Here is a 20,518-nt window from a genome sequence, read left to right on the forward strand (position 1 = left end):
ACGGAAGCTATCATATCCTACAATGATCCTCGTGCCTTCGACTCATCGTATGACAAATACTAGACTTAATAGACTAGAAAGGAAGCAAACATTAGTTTCTTCTAATTGTTCACTGATCCATAGTTAATCTGTTTAGTGCACAATCTGACTCTCGCACCCACATACGCGTTAATCTTTTCTTATGCCGAGACCGAGACAGCTAGTTTTCAATAATAATGATGTTTGATTTGTGGGGCTCTCAACTGCGCGGTCTTCAGCGCCCGTACAAAATCCCGATTTTTTTCACAGTCCAATGTCACCGTCACGAATGATAAGGATAATGATGAAATGATGAGGACAACACAAACACCTAGCCCCCGGGCTGAGAAAATCCTCACGCCGGCCGGGAACCGAACCCTTGACCCCGGGACCCAGAGGTAGCAACGCTAGCCACTAGACCTCGAGCTGCGGACTATTTTTAATAATGAGAAAGCATTCAGCAGCGGGCTCTCAAGAGAAACACAGAAAAGATCGGCTTATTTGGAAATCCCAGAGGTTGGGAATGAGTAAGCTGAAGAATGGCTTGTGTGTGCGGGTGCAGCAAGCAGTGGGTCGCTGCAGACTACCTCTGACCTTCACTGCGCTTATCGTCGAAAAGCGCTGAACAAGCTGTGAAAAAAAGGGAGAGAAATCACACTGTGCTTCCAATGATCCGAAGCGCCAATAACTCAATGCGCTCCACCAGTTTCTCTTAAACAACACGGATGCTCTGCGGTTCCTAAAATCTTGCTGTCCTAAACAAAGATATATAATGAACTGTGCAGCCCATATTCTGCCACCTGTCTTCTGACTGGTTTGATGCATACCGCGACGACTACCTCTCTAGTGCAGATAATATCAAAAATTTCCTTTGTAGGTAAGCCGTATAAGAAACAAAGAGTAAACTTCTATGTAGGAGAGGGGGTTAGGGATCAGTGTGAAGGCCACTGCCTTTCTTTTTTGCATTGAATGTAATAAATAAAACAATTGTAGACTTCATGAATTTTTGTTTTCGCGACAACAGACAATAATTGAACATGTTAAATAGATACACGTTTTACTAAAAGTGATGGGTTTGCTTCTTGTGTTTCATCAAATCCATACATTGCCTCAACGATTACTGCATCAAAATCTGGCCTCCTACTGTCTGTGTCTTGAAATTTGAACACAATTCAAAGAGGAGAGCATCTTCTGTTGCTCATTCAGCGCGAATGATTTTATTCGTGAACGGCTTATCACTATTTTTAAAACATGAAGTGTTCCACACATCACACTTGAGGCCAAATGAGTTAGTGTAAGCGATTCTCCTTGAATTACCCTTCCTCTTATAGTGGTAGTTTACTTATTATGTAGCAGTTGGCAGTTCATTCCGACTCGGATTTATTATCATTTCATGTTCGAATTTCTTTGCGAACTCACCCACACTCATGCTGGAACTTGCGGTATACCATGTTTTCCACTGGCTATTGTCTACGGCAGGGTCGATCTTTGGGAGAAGGAGGGTTTCATCAACCTAATCCTCCTAACTGAGCAGTAGTCTTGGCATACGGGAATGGCTCAAGACCAAATGATTTTTCCGATGATGGCGAGTGTTTTACAACGCTCGCAAAGAAACTTTTGAAAGTTCCTCACAGGTAGCAGCACATTGCAGCAAGAACCTGAAGTGGCCAATGAAAAGGAGAAGAGAATATTACTGATTTCTTTCTACTGAGAATTAAGCCAGGATTCCACAGCCACGAATTACTTATAGATACATGTCCCCACAGCCATTCGCTTAAGTCAAATTAAGCCTGAAATGCGACTCAAGAGGAATAGTCATTCGAAAATGATTTTCCAACGAAACTTCGATCTCAGCAGGCTGCTTCCTTATTAGCGTGTTGACTGTCCCCAAACGATTCCTACTAGATACCCCTCTCGTGCGGGTAATTTCAATTATCGCCATCTAGTAAGTCGCGTAAGTAGTATTTCCAGCTTCGGGATGTGGAAACGCTAACTTACATGTAAGGGTAGTGGTGAGGACAAAGTTTCCAGGTCCAAAATAGAAAAGCCAGACTCGGCGCCGTATTTAGCCGGACATTTTTCCCTAAAACCCGGACTACCTATTTAAAACAGAAACACAGTCAGTTAGGTCTTTTCACTTGTTTATTAATAATCAGTTACACTCAGTTTCTTTGCGATATCATCATTAAATGTTCTTAATCTAAAAAAGTCAGTGAACATCATTACAATTTGGCAATTATGTTAGCATCTAAGTGCTCAGTCTTCTTAATCTTCTTCCTAAGATAATCTCATGTCAACACAAACTAGACCACATAAACTGTTATCTGTTTTTCTGAGACGGAAAAGAAAAGATGTTCAAAAACTTCTATTTGACTAATAAAGAAATAAGAATAATCTGTAGCTAAGTATTTATATTTGTCATTGGAACCCACTTATTCAAGAACAATTTTCCTTGTGATTTCATTTCGCGGAACTCCTAACAGGATAATTTTAAATTACAGAACATCATCTGTGATTGTATCGGACTGCAATTTATTACTTTTCTTTGTCTTTTGAGGGTTTATGAACAACAACAGCCATTCGACGTTGACATTATGGCCTGTAATTGCAAAGTAATATTCAGCCACTTTGAATAACTAATGTATCTATAAATCCCTACTGTATACCACCTTATCGTTCCCAATTCCCAATTCCCAATTCCCAATTCACCACTAAAAAGGCTAACAAAATCCGACAGGCCGGACTTGTATATATTTGGTCGGACACGACCTTAAAAAGCCTGACATGTCCGGCTAAGAGCGAACACCTGGCAACCCTGGATGGGGGATGGTCTTGCGAGTATTTCTTGCTGTGTAAACTCGACTTAGCATTTGTTCCAGTACTGAAAGCATATGAAGGCACTGAACGGGTAATTCAGTATATAAAGGGAGATGAAAATGTAATAATCATGGATAATTGGAATGCGTTTTAAGGGGAAGGAGATGAAGAAAGGGTTACCGGAAGATATGGTGTTGGTACTACGTATGTCAGAAGGGTAAGATTAACTGAGTTCTGCAATAAATTTCAATTAGTAATAGCAAATACTCTCTTCAAGAATCACAAGGGGAGGAGATATACTTGGAAAAGGGGAGAAGATACTGGAATATGTCATTTTATTGCATCACGGTCAGACAGAGATACCGAAAGCAGATACTGGATTGTAAGGCGTACCCTGGAGCAGATATAGACTATCATCACAATTTAATAGTGATGAAGAGTAGGGAAGAGTAGGCTGGAGTTTTAGAGGCTAATCAAGAAGAATCAATGCGCAAAGAAGTAGAACGCGGAATTATTAAGGAATTAAGAGATACGCTTGAAGTTGTCTGAGGCTATAGATACTGCGATAAGGAACAGCTCAGCAGGCAGTTTGGTTGAAGGATAGACATCTCTAAAAAGGGCAATCACAGAAGTTGGAAAGAAAAACAAGTGCAAAAAAAGGTAACTGCAGGAAATACTTCAGTTGATCGATGAAAGAGGGAAGTACAAAAATGTTCAGGGAAATTTAGGAACACAAAAACAAATAGGAAGTGCAGGGAACATAAGGCGAAACGGTTGTATGAAAAATGTGAAGAAATCGAAAAAGAAATTACTGTTGTGGGTGTGGGGGGAAGGGGGGGGGACTGACTCAGTATATACAAGTATAAAAGTCAAGCTTCGGTGAAATTAAAAGCAAGAGCATTAAAATTAAGAGGGCAATGGGAATTCCACCGTTAAATGCAGAGGGGTGAGAGTATAGTTGGTAACAATACACTGAATGCCTCTATGAGGGCGAAGACTTGTGTGATGACGTGATAGAACCAGAAACAGGAGTCGACATAGAAGATATAGGCAATCCAGTATTGGAATCAGAATTTCGAAGAGTTGTGTAAGACTTAAGATCGAATAAGGCCATAGGGATAGGTAACATTCCACAAGAATTTCTGAAATAATTGGGAAAGGTGGCAGCAAAATGACTATTCACGTCGGTAAGTAGAACGTATGAGTCTGGCGACATACCATCTAACTTTCGGAAAAACATCATCCACACAGTTCCGAAGATTGCAAGGCCGAAAAGTGAGAGAAGTATGGCATAATCCGCGTACCAGCTCATGCATCCCAGTTGCTGAAAAGGATAATATACAGAAGTATGAAAAAAGAAATCTGATGATGTCAAATGACGATCAGTTGGACTTTACGAAAGGAGAAGGCACCGAAGAGACAATTTTGACATTGCACTTGACGATGGAAGCAAGACTAGAGAAAAATAAAGACACGTTCATAAGATTTTGTCTACCTGAAAAAACCTTCCACAGTGTCAAATGGTGCAAGATGTTCGAAATTCAGAGAAAAAGGGATAAGATATGGAAAAAGATGGGTAATATACAATACGTATGAAACTGGAAATGGGTAGGATCAGGAAAATGACATATGGTGCAAGATATATATATTTGTATATATTTGGTAACAACAGGTCCCCTTTGAAAAATGGGTACGAAAACTGAAGTTAATTTGCTATTCCAGACATGAAGGCGTTGAAAATGGTGAATGAGACAGCAGTTGAATTAAAAAAAAAAAAAAAACTCAAAGAAATTCAAGAAGTAAGACCTTAACGATATTGGCCTTTTTAAGTTTCTTAAATTAAATAATTTTACATAAAGCAGCCGATTAAAATAATTAAAACAGCTCTGAATAAATTTCTTCGAGCAAATTCAAATCGAATGCATTAGGCAGACCCCTAAAAGATGAATGGTAACAAAGATAACCATTGGCCTTTACCCGTAGCCGTGCGGTCTCGGGGACCTTGCCACGGTTCACGCAGCTGTCCCCGTCGGAGGTTCGAGTCCTGCCTGGTGTGTGTTGTCCTTAGCCTCAATTAGATTAAGTATTGTGTAAGCCTAGGGACCGATGACCTTAGCAGTTTGGTCCCATAGGAACTTACCACAAAATTGGTCTTTAGGGATTACTCATAAGGTTTACTCCAAACAAATTTACAATAAGACTTAGAACAAGGCGAAGCCAGTTAATCAAAAGCCCTTTGGCCGACAGCAAAATTTCTTTTACAGTGCAAGTCAGTTAATATAAGAAACTCAGCTTGATCACAGACAGACAGGACCCGCGACTGCAAACAAACAGCAAGCCGCGCTATGGAATGTTCGAGAGCCGTGCACGTGACCACAAGCAAGCCAGGCCCGCTCGGCGAGAAGCCGCCGACACGAAACACTCTTCCAGCAACTTAGTAACTGCTGTTAGCAAACAAGAAAGACAAGTGTCTGACTGGATTATACTAAAGTAAAAGTTGTGGTTTAACCATGATTGCACTTATAGAGCCTTTCCAAGAAATTTAAGTGCTCGTTTTTCCCGCGCGCCTTTAGAGAGTGGAACGGTAGAGAGACAGCCTGAAGGTGGTTCATTGAAGCCTCTGTCAGACACTTAGATACGCCCTAGTAAATAAGCTTCGCAAACAGAGGGCTACTGAAAGCGAGCTGTAATTTCTTCCAGGAAGAAATATAAATAACAACTCGCTAGGGTCTTATCATTAACTGGAGCTCACAACATGCTTAAAGGGCTGGATAACAGTGATATCAGAGAGCCCATCAGCTGCTAAAACATCGTGAAAACAAATATTAAAATTCAAAAACAGGTGGTTCTCTTGCATTAGAATTTTAAAACAAACACAATTTTTTTTATAAGAACTAGAAACTAGATGAGATGTAGGCCCCTGATATAGCTATTCGTGACGGCTTGCAAATTACGTAACCATAACAACATTTACCATGGCAAATTTTTGGAAGAGAACGCTGACCAGTAGATTAACTCAAGTTACTACAAAATCACTCAAAGCAGCCAAAGCAACGCACTAGTCCTAGAACCGCAGAGCCATATAATAAAGCGTGCATGACGACTCAGTGGACATAAATAAGAACATCTGCTCATATAGCTTGCGGAGCAGGAAATCGGTGCATAGAGCTGAACAGCTAGATGAGCAACACATAACGGAAGCAGATCGTAGCCTTATGAACAGTCCTTGCAGCCGCTTTCCAAGACTAAGCGAGGCAGCAATAACCGTACAAGAGAGTCACCCAAGCCTGCAGGTGAGACGACAGCTAAAAGTTATCGATAGTCGGAAGCTGAAATGAGCCAGTGAGGAGTGGAATGTACGAAGACCAAGAGAGAGCAATAGGAGTGGGAGACCAAGAACGAAGTGCTCGGAATAAAAAGGGTGTAAGATAGGGATGTAGCCATTAGTCCCCACTGTTCAGTCGATACATCTAAGAAGCAATAACGGAAAGAAAAGAAAGGTTAAACGGTGGAATTAAAATTCAAGGTGAAAGAATATCAAGAGAAGATTCGCTGATGACATTGTCATCATTAGTAAAAGTGAAGAAGATTTACAGGATTTGCTGAGTGGAATGAACAATTTAATGATTACAGATTATGTATGATTTGATAGTAAATCGAAGAAAGACGAAAGTAATGAGAAGTAGCAGAAATGAGAACAGCGAGAAACTTAACATCACTATTGTTGGTCACGAAGTAGATGAAGTTAGGAATTCTGCTACTTAGGCAGCAAAATAACCTATGACGGATGTAGCAGGGAGGAAATAAAAATCAGACTAATACCGGCAAAAAGGAAATTCCTAGCCGAGAGAAGTCTACTAGAATCAAACATACCCCTTGATTTGAGGACTAATGTACGTTTGGTATACAGCATTGTGTGGTAGTGATCCATGGACTGGGGGAAAACCGAAAAAGAAGAGAATTGAAGCATTTGAGATGTGGTGCTAGAGAACAATGTTGAAAATTAGGAACGAATAGGTCCTCCGCAGAACCAGCGAGGAAAGGAATACATGGAAAACACCGACAAGGCGAAGGGACAGGATGGTAGGACATCTGTTAAGACATCAGGGAATGACTTCCAAGGTACTACAGGGAGCTGTAGAGGGCAAAAACTGTAGAGGAAGACAGAGTTTGGAATACATCCAGCAAACAATTGAGGACATAGGATGAGATGAAAATTTTTGTACTTTCAACATTGCAGCACAGTCAGCAATCGTGATAATCTGATATATAATAAACTATCAGCCTCGACTGCGGTAATGAAATCAACTTTTACCTAGGTTTCAGCCCAAATAATTGAGCCTTCTTCAGAAGATATACCTGAATCTATAATTTGTCTAAGAGGGCATGGTCTAGGAATAAAAGGCTGTTTTAGTTTTATTTCTAGACCATGCCCTCTTAGATAAATTATAGATTCAGGTATATCTTCTGAAGCAGGCTCAATTATTTGGGCTGAAACCTAGGTGAAGGTTGGTTTCATTACCGCAATCGAGGCAGATAGTTTCTTATATATGAGATGAAAATGTTGGCACAGGTGAGGATTTCGTGACGGACCGCATAAAACCGGTCAGCAGACCGATGACTTAAAAACAAAACAAAACAAAAAAAACAACAGAAAGCTGAGAAAACTGGCAAAGGTTTTCCCATGGGTGTGGGGTGTTCAATGCTGGGAGACTCTTGCCGTTTAGGGAAGGAAGAAAAATTCGTTTTTAACTTCCCGTCGCTGTCATTTAGAGAGTGTGCATACGACCACTATGCAGAGAACACAAACTAAGCTGTAGAGCCAAGTAGCTAGTTTTGGTGTTTAACTGAACGAGATGGACTTAGAAAGGTTTCAAATGACGAAAATTAGTTATATTTCTTTAGGTGGAAATTTTAGTGCCTTGTTTCGAGGTCATTCTTTCGCCATTAATTCTGAACTGAATTCATGTATTGTTGTTGTGATTACTAAGAGCGAACTGAAGGCAGTGTATGAACTGTTAGCGGTGTACGTATTGCAGACCAGTGGTCATATCCCGGAATCTGTCAGAAAGACGTTACATTGCTACAGGGCTTCTAATTATCTACTGGAGTGTTGAGAAGGTTTAACCCCCTTTCGAGGCTCAGCGCGAAGGCGACGATCATTATCCGAGGAGAATGGGGCGTGAGTCGTGCTTGGATAGCTTACATGGTAGAGCACTTGCCCAAAAAAGGGAAAGGTCCCGAGTTCGAGTCTCGGTCCCACACAGAGTTTTTATCTGCCAGGAAGTTTCATATCAGCGCACACTTCACTGCACAGTGAAAATCTCATTCTGGAAACATCCCCCAGGCTGTGGCAAAGGCATGTCTGCGCAATATCTTTTCTTCCCGGAGTGCCAGTTCTGCAAGATCCGCAGGAGAGCTTCTGTGAAGTTTGGAAGGAAGGAGACGAGGTACTGGAGGAAGTAAAGCTGTGAGGACAGGCCATGAGTCGTGCTTGGGTACCTCAGATGGTAGACCACTTGCCCAGGAAAGGGAAGGGTCCTGGGTTCGAGTCTCGGTCCGGTACACAGTTTTAATCTGCCAGGAAGTTTCACTGTATGGAATGCTATCAAACCTAATACAGATTTGGCAGCATATGAAGGATGAAATCATTACCCAATCCAGATCCTCGGTTATTGTTGTTGTGGTCTTCAGTTCGCTTTGACGGAGCTCTCCGTGCTGCTCCATCCTGTGCGAGCCTCTTCATCTCCGAATAACTACTGCAGCCTGCATCCTTCTCAATCTGCTTATTGTATTCATCTCTTTGTCTCTCTCTACGATTTTCACCTTCTACACCCCCTCCAGTACTAAATTGGTGGTCCCTTGACGTCTCATAATATGTCCTACCAACCTATCCCTTCTTATAGTCATGTTTCGCCACAGATTTCTTTTCTCTCCAATCCTAATTACTACTTCCTCATCAGTTATGTGGTCTACCCATCTAATGTTCAGCATTCTTCTGTAGTACCACATTTCAAAAGCTTCTGTTCGCTAAACTATTTATCATCGATGATTTCCTTCCATACATGGCCACACTCCATACAAATACATTCAGCAAAGACTCCCTAACGCTTACATCTGCATTTGATGTTAACAAATTTCTCTTCTTCAGAAACGGCTTTCGTACCATTGCCAGTCTACATTTTATTTCTTCTCTACTTCGGCCATCGTTAGGTATTTTGCTGTCCAAATAACAAAACTCATCTACTGCTTTAAGCGTCTCGTTTCCTAATCTAATTCCATCAGTGTCATCTGATTTAATTCGATTACATTTCATTACCCTTGAATGCTGTTCTTGGTATTCATTTTATATTCTCCTTTCAAGACATTCTCCATTCCGTTCAGCTGCTCTTCCAAGTCGTTACCTGTCTCTGACAGAATAACAATCTCATCGGTAAATCTCAAAGTTTTTATTCCTTTTCCCTAAATTTTAATTCCTACTCTAAATTTTTCTTTCGTTTCCTCTATTGTTTTCTCGATGTACAGATTGGATAACGTCGGGGACAGGCTACAACCGTGTCTCATGTCCTTCTCAAACATGCTTCCCTTGCATGCCCTTCGACTCTTATAACTGCAGTTTGGTTTCCGTACAAGCTATAAATAGCCTTCCGCTCCCTATATTTTACTCTTGCTATCTTCAGAATTTCAAGGAGAGTACTCCAGTCAAAATTGTCGAGAGTTTTCTCTATGTCTACAATTGCTATAAACATAGGTTTGTCTTTCCTTAATCTATCTTCTAAGATAAGTCGTAGGGTCAGTATTGCCTCGCATGTTCCTAAATATCTCCGAACTCCAAACCCATATTCCCGAAGGTAGGCTTCTACCAGTTTTTCCGTTCTTCTTCTATAAAGAACTAGTATCAGCACTTTACAGCCATGACTTATTAAACTGGTATTTCGTCAATATTCACACCTGTCAGTACCTGCTCTCCTTGGGATTGGAATTATTATATTCTTCTTGAAGTCTTGAAGTCGCCTGTCTCCCACATCTCACACACCAGGTGCGAAAGTTTTGTCAGGGTTGGTTCTCCCAAGGAGTTCTGTCGGAATGTCGTCTACTCCCGGGGCCCCGTTTCGACTTATGTTTCACTGCTCTATGAAATTCTTCTCGCAGTATCGTGTCTCTCATATCATATTTATCTACGTTCTCATATTCTGTAATACTGCCTTCAAGTTCATCTTCCTCGCGCAACTCCTCGGTAACTTGCGTCTTATTAAATGGTTCAAATGGCTCTGAGCACTATGGGACTTAACGTCTGTGGTCTACCTAAACCTAACTAACCTAAGGACATCACACACATCCATGCCCGAGGCAGGATTCGAACCTGAGACCGTAGCGGTCACGCGATTCCTGACTGAAGCGCCTAGAACCGCACGGCCATGCGTCTTATTAGCACATGTCTTAGTACATTACCGTATTGCAGCAGCGCTTGAAGGAGATATCTCGTTTGTTTTCCATCGAACGCCGTCATAAGACGGAATTCTTGGCAATATACTTTAGCAGTTGTAATTACATTCCTGAGAAGCAATTTGCTTTTTTTTTTAATTTATTGGCTTTCGGACCGTGCCCATTCAGTAATCTCAATAGTAATGTCAGTTATGACGATACGAAAGTAAGGATACCACAATACTCACACCTCGGGAGGGGAAAATCTCCGACCCAGCCGAGAATCGAACCCGTGCCCCTTCGCTTAGCATCTCGCTGGCAGAAGCAATTTGTAGTTCACGACCCCTTCTTTGTCCCGCCTGGTGAGTAACGTTATCCACTATTGACTTCTTCCTGTTAGTACTCGTGTTGCCCATTAGAAACTGTCGAGAATGAAGAGTGGTGGGAAGATGATATGCAAAACAGCCAGGCAGTCACTAGTGAACTGCCGGTTACAAGGGAACTGGACGCGAGAATAGTGCTGTATAGAATCTTGTCGGCAGCGGCATCGTTAGAGGCGGCGCACAAGCTCTATTGAGAAGGATGGGGCACGAATCGCCCATGAGCTTTCCAGAGAAACCACCCCGACTTTCGCCGTTAGTGATTTAGAACTATCATGTAAGTCCAAAAACACTGAAACGTAGTATAGCTTTGCTTTTAGGAGGCACTGCTTGTTTCGTCCCTCATTGCCATTTTAGGCATGCAGCAATATCGCGCATAATTAATTTTAACAGTGAAGCTTGTTGTAGTCAAAACATGCGTACTAAATATGTAGCTATACCGGTTTTGACAGAATAGTCATGTTCGAACCTCATACAAGGAACATAAAGAAATCATCTAGTGACAGCCTACGGGCCTGTTAAAAATATCTCGGAAGAAAGTGTTCATACAAATGAGGCTCATGTCACTAGACTCGTAGACGATACATGCTTTGCGACTTTCCTTACACATTTTCTTCCTAGCACTATTGAAAATAACTATTCCGTCGATATCACACAGTCAAGTGCACACTACGTAATTTTTAGTACCAAAAATTTATTGTTCTTTCCTATTTCCACACAAGAGTAATGATTTCCGACACCAGCAACAAACTACGTAAGAACGTTTGATGTTCAGAACATATCTGATGAAGAGTAAGTGAAGATGCATTATTAGTTGATTTTTGTGCATTTCATTTGGTGCTGTACCCATAGTCGTATTTTTCAACTTTGTCAAGTGAATTCAGTATAGCAAGATGGCTGACTGATCACATTGATAACATTTGCTGATTTTCGGTTTCACAAACATACGTATTTAAAATTCAACGTTTTCCGAAATGAATCGATCACCTCAGTAATCCTCTCTGAAGCCGTAGAATAGATATATTTCTGTATCCAGGAGCAGATATTCACCCAGATCACAATTTGGTAATGTAGAGTAGACAAACTTCTGAGAGCCGTCCGGAAGAATCAGTATGCAGGGAAGTGGAATACTGAAGTATTGAGCACTGATGAGATGCGTTTGACGTTCTCTGTGGCCGTAGATACTGCGATAATGATGCTATAGTAGGCAGTTCAGCTGAAGAGAAATGAACATCTCTAAAAAGAGCAATCACAGAAGTTGGACAGAAAAACACAAGTAAGCTAACTTCGAAAACCTTGGGTGACATGAGGATTACTTCAATTGATTTACGAAAGAAGGAAGTATGGCATTCTTCCGACTGGTTTGATCTTGGAATCGATGGACGGTTACAATATTGCTGCACACCCTGAAGTAAGATCAAACCGCTGTCATTTGATCCAGAGTATTTCTATTTCGATTTGTACTTGAAACAAATTTCAGAGGAATTGATGAATAACAAATGACGACTGAGTTTTATTTTATTTTTTTATTTTATTTATTTATTGTTCCGTGGGACCAAACTAAGGAGAAGTCTCCATGGTCATGAAACGAGTCAATACATGAAATTATAACACGATATTAGAAACAGATAAAATGAAATATAAAAAAAACATATTCAGGTGACAAGTCGTAAGTTTAAATGAAGAAAATCAACAATGTAACACTGGAATTTGCTTAATTTTTTAGCCCTTCCAGGAGCTCCTCGACAGAATAGAAGGAGTGAGCCATGAGGAAACTCTTCAGTTTGGACTTAAAAGAGTTTGGGCTACTGCTAAGATTTTTGAGATCTTGTGGTAGCTTATTGAAAATGGATGCAGCAGAATACTGCACTCCTTTCTGCACAAGAGTCAAGGAAGTGCATTCTACATGCAGATTTGATTTCTGCCTAGTATTAACTGAGTGGAAGCTGCTAACTCTTGGGAATAGGCTAATATTGCTAACAACAAACGACATTAAAGAAAATATGTACTGTGAGGGCAATGTCAGAATTCCCAGATTTTTGAATAGGGGTCGACAAGAGGTTCTCGAACTTACACCACATATAGCTCGAACAGCCCGTTTTTGAGCCAAAAATACCCTTTTTGAATCAGAAGAATTACCCCAAAAAATAATACCATACGACATAAGCGTATGAATATATGCAAAGTAGACTACTTTTCGTGTTGAAGTGTCACTTATTTCAGATACTGTTCTAATGGTAAATAAAGCAGCATTTAGCTTCTGAACAAGGTCCTGTACATGGGCTTTCCACAACAGCTTACTATCTATCCGAACGCCTAGGAATTTGAACTGTTCCGTCTCGCTTGTAATATGCCCATTCTGTCTGATCAAAATATCGGTTCTTGTTGAATTGTGAGTTAGAAACTGTAAAAACTGAGTCTTACTGTGATTTAGCATCAAATTATTTTCCACAAGCCACGAACTTATTTCATGAACTACATTATTTGTTACTGTTTCAATATTACACACAAGATCCTTCACTATCAAGCTGGTGTCATCAGCAAACAGAAATATTTTTGAATCACCTGTAATACTAGAAGGCATATCATTTATACAAATAAGAAACAGCAGTGGCCCCAGCACCGACCCTTGGGGAACGCCCCACTTAACAGTGCCCCATTGGGACTGATCATCACTACCACTCTCAATATTGCGGAGAATTACCCTCTGCTTTCTGTTCTTAAAGTAAGAGGCGAACCAATTGTAAGCTACTCCCCTTACTCCATAATGGTCCAACTTCTGCAGTAATATTTTGTGGTCAACACAGTCAAAAGCCTTCATTAAATCAAAGAAAACACCTAGCGTTCGCAACCTTTTATTTAATCCGTCCAAAACCTCACAGAGAAAAGATAATATAGCATTTTCAGTTGTTAAACCATTTCTAAAACCAAACTGAACATTTGACAGCAAATTATGTGAATTTAAATGCTCCAGTAACCTTGTATATACAACCTCCTCGATACCTTTAGCAAACACCGATGGCATAGAAATAGGTCTAAAATTGTCAACATTATCAATGTCTCCCTTTTTATAAAGTGGCTTCACTACCGAGTACTTTAATCGGTCAGGAAACCGACCACTCCTAAAGGAAAAGTTACAGATATGGCTGAGAACTGGGCTAACATACATAGAACAATACTTCAGTATTCTGCTAGATACCCCGTCATATCCATGAGAGTTCTTGGTCTTTAGTGATTTAATTATTAACTCAATCTCCGTCTTGTCAGTATCATGGAGGAGCATTTCAGGTAAGTCTCGGAACACTTTTTTCTAAGAGCGCTATATGATTTCCTGTTGGGACTAGGTTTCTATTTAGTTCACCTGCTATATTCAGAAAGTGATTATTAAATACTGTACATATATGCGACTTATCAGTAACACGGACATTCCCACTACGCACTGATTCTATATCCTCGACCTGTCTCTGCAGGCCAGCAACTTCCTTTATACATTTATTTCGCTAGTCATACAGGCACAGTCACTCGCAGAATCTCCTTAGTGCTTATCTTCACCTAATTTTAACTATTATTCTGTCGCATTACCTCTCGAAAGCTTCTGTTCTCTTCATTTCCAGTTTTCCCATGATCCTTGACTCATTGCCATACACTGCTGTCCTCCAAACGTTCATTCCTATAAATGTCCCCCTCAAATAATGGTTCAAATGGCTGTGAGCACTATGGGACTTAACTTCTGAGGTCATCAGTCCCCTAGAACAACTACTTACAACTAACTAACCTAAGGACATCACACACATACATGCCCGAGGCAGGATTCGAACCTGCCACCGTAGCGGTCGCGCGGTTCCAGACTGTAGTGCCTCAAATAATGTTTTATGTTTAATGTCAGTAAACCTATTTTATGCATGAATACTACGTTGCATATACTAGTCTCTAGTCTGCTTTCTGTGTCGACCTTGGTTCGTCCATCATTCGTTATTTTGCTTCCACGCCAACAGCATTCCTTAACTTCCTTTAGATAGTGGTCTCCACTTTTGATGTTAAGTTCGTTAGTAGTCTTATTTCTCCTACCCCTAATTACTTCTATCTTTCTTTGACTTACACTTAATCCATATTCTCCACTCACGTGACTCTTCACTTCAATCAAGAGATTCTGTAATTCGTCATCGTTTCCACTGAGGATAGCAAGGTCATTACCGAATCTTATCACTGATATCCTTTCACCTGAATTTTTATCACCCTACTGAACCATCTTTTTATTTCCGTAATTGTTTCTTCCATGTAGAAACTGAACGGTAGGAGATAAAAACTACATCCTCTTCGGACACCCTTTTTAATCCGGGCGCCGGCCGATGTGACCGAGGAGCGGTTCAGACGGAATCTTCCCGTGTCTCCGGGACTTTCTCAAATATACCGCCTCTTCTCGTCATTTTTGAACAATGCTTCTTTACCACTAAACTCTTACTTCTATTCCTTCTCCTACTACCATGTTCCAATCCCTCAGTATTGTTAATCATCTCCTTTTCCATACTGAATTACCCGTTCGATCCTCATATACGTTTCCTATCTCTTCAACTTCTGCTTCGGAAGTCGGTATGCATGTTTAGCGTTGGTTTGCAGTAGATTCTGATGAGAACAACTGAACTGTTTACAATAACTCACTTTCTGCCCTTCCTTCCTATTCACGATTAATCATACTCCCGTTACTACATTTTCTGGTGCTGTTGTTTGGATTAGATTAGATTTACTTTCATTCCAATTGATCCGTAGTGAGGAGGTCCTCCAGGATGAAGAACATGTCAGCGTATATTATTCTGACCAGAAATCATTACCTTCTTTCCATCTGACCTCACTGGCCCCCACATATCTAGATTAGGCCTCAGCACTTCCATTTTCAGATTTTATAGTTTCCTTATCATATTCAGACTTCTGACACTCCGTGCTGCGACTCATAGAATGTTTCCCGTTTCATTGGTTCTTCAGTCTCCATCTCATGGTTACTTCTCTCTTGGAACTCCTCTCCTGGAGATGCAAACGGTGGAGCAATCTTACACCAAAGGAGAGAACATAATGACACTTTTTGAATTACAGATCACGATCACGTTTCTTGTATTTACACATTGTCTTTAGTGCAGTGGCTGCTACTGCCTTCTGCATTCTCACGCCGTTGGTCACCGCTGAGTCTTTCTGGGGAAGTTTCCCAACCAAGAGCAAGAGGTTGCTTCTATACCTGTCAGCCCCTCCACCCTCTTTGGCAAGGTCGTTGGCAGAACGCTATTGATGATGGTCTTTATTCAAAAGTAGTGGATGGAATATACCAGGGGACCCAAGGTATTTTGGATACTGGTCGAATGCGGTACTCCTAGACCCCAAGTCCTAACTCAGATGTCAAACGCGTCGAAACACTGCATTGTCATGATGAAGAAAACACGATACGAAGTGAGAAACTATGTTTCAATTTCAATCTGTAATTGATAAATAATAAAACAAAAAAATCTTCACAAAGCCACACACTTACAACTTCCCGTCATTTCACGAGGTTCACTAGACGTTTTCTCTCAATTAACGTTGCTTAAACGACTAAGACATTTTCTGTCTACCTTCCAGCGTTAGAAAGGAAATTTCTCAATGTGTTACTCAGAAAAGATAGAGTCTTTTTTCGCGCTGTATCCTCGATGAAAAAATATCCAGCCACTCCCACTTAATAAAAAAACAGGAATTTCGACTGTCGATAAAAGGAAAATATTTGTTTTTGGAAGTCAGACTTGTAGAATTTTGAAAGGATAGGCGGAGCTATGTTGTTCATTAGTCGTTCGGAAGTGAAAACAGCGAAGAAGGGCAATAATAGCTCTGGAAACACGTAGACGCGCCTAAAATCGTAATTTCTGAATGCCGAAATTTCGTTTGGATGTGCGATAAGAAACGCTAACACAAAAACAAGGTGCAACTTCTACGCGCAATTCTCTTTCACATAATTTTCCAGCTCATTAGATCAGTTAGCTATTCTTTATCACTTGGTTCGATGGTGATGTCACTAATGAATTAATTCGATGGTTAATACACTGTAAGAAAGCTGTAATGTACATGATTAGTTTCTGTATTCCGATTATAAATAATAATACTAACAGTATAAATTAAATATTCGTTTTAGAAATTATGAATTTATCACAGTTTGGGCTTAATAAACGTTGCCTTTTGATTGCGCTTATCATTTCACTCTCTTGAGGTAAATAGTGTTACTGTCACGTCGTCCGAATTTGATAGTCTGGAATGAGTTAACCTTCAATCAAGTCCACGAATTTGAAAAATAAGCTGGGGAGCGAAATTCACTAATGATCACAGATTTTAATGCTGGAGACGATTGTGAAAACCACCTTTTATCTGTGACAGACCAGTGTCGGAGGTAAAGTGTTGTCTCTTTGGTCTTTTTGTGATTAATGCTAAACATCAAGGAGGAATTCTTAACATACTAGCGGAGAAACGAGGCGTTGCCCAGGTATTTATTTATAGCTGCGCGCCTACACGCATACCACGCAGCGTCTGGCCTTGTGCTAAGTGTTCATGACGTCACACATCTTGAACTATGAGTCGTACAATGATATAATTTTGTAGGTATACCCAGCAGCATTTATGGATACTGTCTGCAGAATGTTTTGCGAGTGGAGTTAGTAGCAACGAAGTACTAAATTTAAGCGCCATGCGTGGGACAGTTTTTCACGCATTGCCTTGTGTTTGACGTCACATTTCCTGAACTATGTGTCGTACAACGACATAATTTTGCACTTGTATTCAATGGTATGTACGTATAATTTCTGTAAAATCGTCAGTTTTTCTGTTTACTGTCGTTCCTTAATTGCTTCAAAATTCATGGAAGTATGTCCGTCAAAGCAAGTAATTGATGGCAGTTTTTTTTTATTGCCATATGCGTTTCGCTTCTTTCATTTGGGAAGCGTCTGCAGTGGCCTGTAGTACATGTTTCTTTTCATACATACAATAAATGTATTATGTGATAATTACAATATGTTACTATGTTACATTTTGTGATGTTTATTTCTTGTTTTTCAGGTTAGAATCAACTTCTGTAGCACGATTTTCGTATCTGAAATTATCAATCCGTGTTACTTATGAATTCCGGTACTATTTTCCCATGTGTGTGGTCCTGGAGACGTATTCATTAGTCTCCATGCTGCAGTTAGTCGATTTCTGGCGTTCTTTCACCCACATTTGTTCCAACACATCGCTTACATCACTTGCACTTTACTACTTGTGTTCAACAAGTGTGTGTTTGCAGTACATAGAGTTGCCAACTGTCGCTGTGTGTTTGTCTTTCGTCTTTCGTTCATGTTGTGTGTGTGTGGTTTGATATTTTACATCTGTTTTTTTTGTGTGTGTGTGTGTGTGTGTGTGTGTGTGTGTGTGTGTGTGTGTGTGTGTGTGTAATCATCTCACGAAAGACAACACATGTACATGCAACAAAATACACACACACGCACGGGTGCGCTCGCGCACTAATGAAAAATATCAAATCTCACACTCAACACAAGCAATAGACGAAAGGTAAACAGACAGCGACAGTTGCCAATACCTTACACCGTGTAAACACACATATTGAACACAAAATGTGAAGTTCAAGTGACGTAAGCGATGTGTTGAAACAAATGTGGGTGAGAGAACGCGGCCGGCCGGAGTGGCCGCGCGGTTAAAGGCGCTACAGTCTGGAACCGCACGACCGCTACGGTCGCAGGTTCGAATCCTGCCTCGGGCGTGGATGTGTGTGATGTCCTTAGGTTAGTTAGGTTTAAGTAGTTCTAAGTTCTAGGGGACTTATGACCACAGCAGTTGAGTCCCATAGTGCTCAGAGCCATTTGAACCATTTTTTTGAGAGAACGCGAGGAATCGACCAACTGGATCATGGAGACTCATGAACACGGCTGCAGGACCGCAAACAGGGACTAACAGCGTCAGAAATCGTAAATAACACAGAACGATGATTTCACATAACGAAATTTGTGCTACAAAAGTTGATTCTAACCTGAAAAACAAGAGAAAAACATCACAAAATGTTAAATATTGTAATTACCAAACAATATATTTATTATATATATATATATATATATATATATATATATATATATATATATATATATGTAAAAAGAAATGTGTATCACAGGCCACTGAACATGCTCCACAAACAAAAGAAGCGAAACGCATATGACAAAAACAAACTGCCTTCAATTAGTTGCATAGACGGAACATACCTCCACGAATTTCTGTAAAATGTGTCGCTAATGCAGTTAGTAGTGCAGAAGTAATAAATTTTGACGTCGTGCCTCATGTGGAACTTTTACTGGATGAACAGCGCAGAAGTAGTAAGCGATAAATATTATTCGTTCCATCATTTTGCGGGGGTTGTCACGGTGAAAAAATTTCTTAAATGGTTTATATACTGTATTAAGTTTGTTGCAAGTCCCTAAGCGCTCTCGTTCTACATCTACATCCACATCTACATACATACTCCGCAATCCACCATACGGTGCGTGGCGGAGGGTACCTCGTACCACAACTAGCATCTTCTCTCCCTGTTCCACTCCCAAACAGAACGAGGGAAAAATGACTGCCTACGTGCCTCTGTACGAGCCCTAATCTCTCTTATATTTGTGGTCTTTCCGCGAAATATAAGTTGGCGGCAGTAAAATTGTACTTCAGTCAGCCCCAATGCTGGTTCTCTAAATTTCCTCAGTAGCGATTCACGAAAATAACGCCTCCTTTCCTCCAGAGACTCCCACCTGAGTTCAGAAATACTGGACTGGTAAAGTCTGGGATTCACGCGTCGCGGGCTACATTTCTTTGGTGGTTCTCACCTCCTCATTGACTGTCGCCTGACAAAGGCATATGAGGTGTACCAAGTTTGGTTGAAATGGATCCATTGTTTCAGGAGGAGATGTGGAACACACACACACACATCCAGTTTTTTAATATGTATGGATTTCTATGACAGAGGCGAGAGATACGGTGATTCCCAACTACTCCCAATCGTGTCATGAAAGAACAACACCGAGAGGACGGTGACTACGTTACGGTGCCGATAAAGCAGTGATGGCAGCCACTGGGCCACAGGAGTCACCCTGCAATCAGCGGACAGTGTTTGGATGACGGAGGTGGCCGGGCTGGGCGCGCTATTCCAGGAGATGTGTCAGCCTGCCTGTCTGCAATCTGCGCGCCGCGACACGTCGCCTCGGCTCGGCTCGCCTTCCGGAACGGAATGCTCACGACTAACCCGTTTACTTTCTAATAGACGCTACGGCAACGGCTAGGCCGCGGCCTACTCGCAACGACATTTCCATCGCACCGACAGAGTGAAGTAAGCCACGAGACTCGCATTCGGAAACAGCGGGGATAAAGTCCACGTCCGGCCGTCCGATTTTTCCCATGGCTTACCTACACTACTGGCCATTAAAATTACTACACCACGAAGATGACTTGCTACAGACGCTAAATTTAACCGACAGGAGGAAGATGCTGTGATATGCAAATGATTAGCTTTTCAGAGCATTCACACAAGGTTGGCGCCGGTGGCGACACCTACAACGTACTGACATGAGGAAAGTTTCCAACCGATTTCTCATACACAAACAGCGGTTGACCGGCGTTGCCTGGTGAAACGTTGTTGTGATGCCTCGTGTAAGGAGGAGAAATGCGTACCATCACGTTTCCGACTTTGATAAAGGTCGGATTGTAGCCTATCGCGATTGCGGTTTATCGTATCGCGACATTGCTGCTCGCGTTGGTCGAGATCCAATGACTGTTAGCAGAATATGGAATCGTTGGGTTCAGGAGGGTAATACGGAACACCGTGCTGGGTCCCAACGACCTCGTATCAC

The sequence above is a fragment of the Schistocerca cancellata genome, chromosome 1, assembly GCF_023864275.1.
Source record: "Schistocerca cancellata isolate TAMUIC-IGC-003103 chromosome 1, iqSchCanc2.1, whole genome shotgun sequence".
Lineage (NCBI taxonomy): Eukaryota > Metazoa > Arthropoda > Insecta > Orthoptera > Acrididae > Schistocerca > Schistocerca cancellata.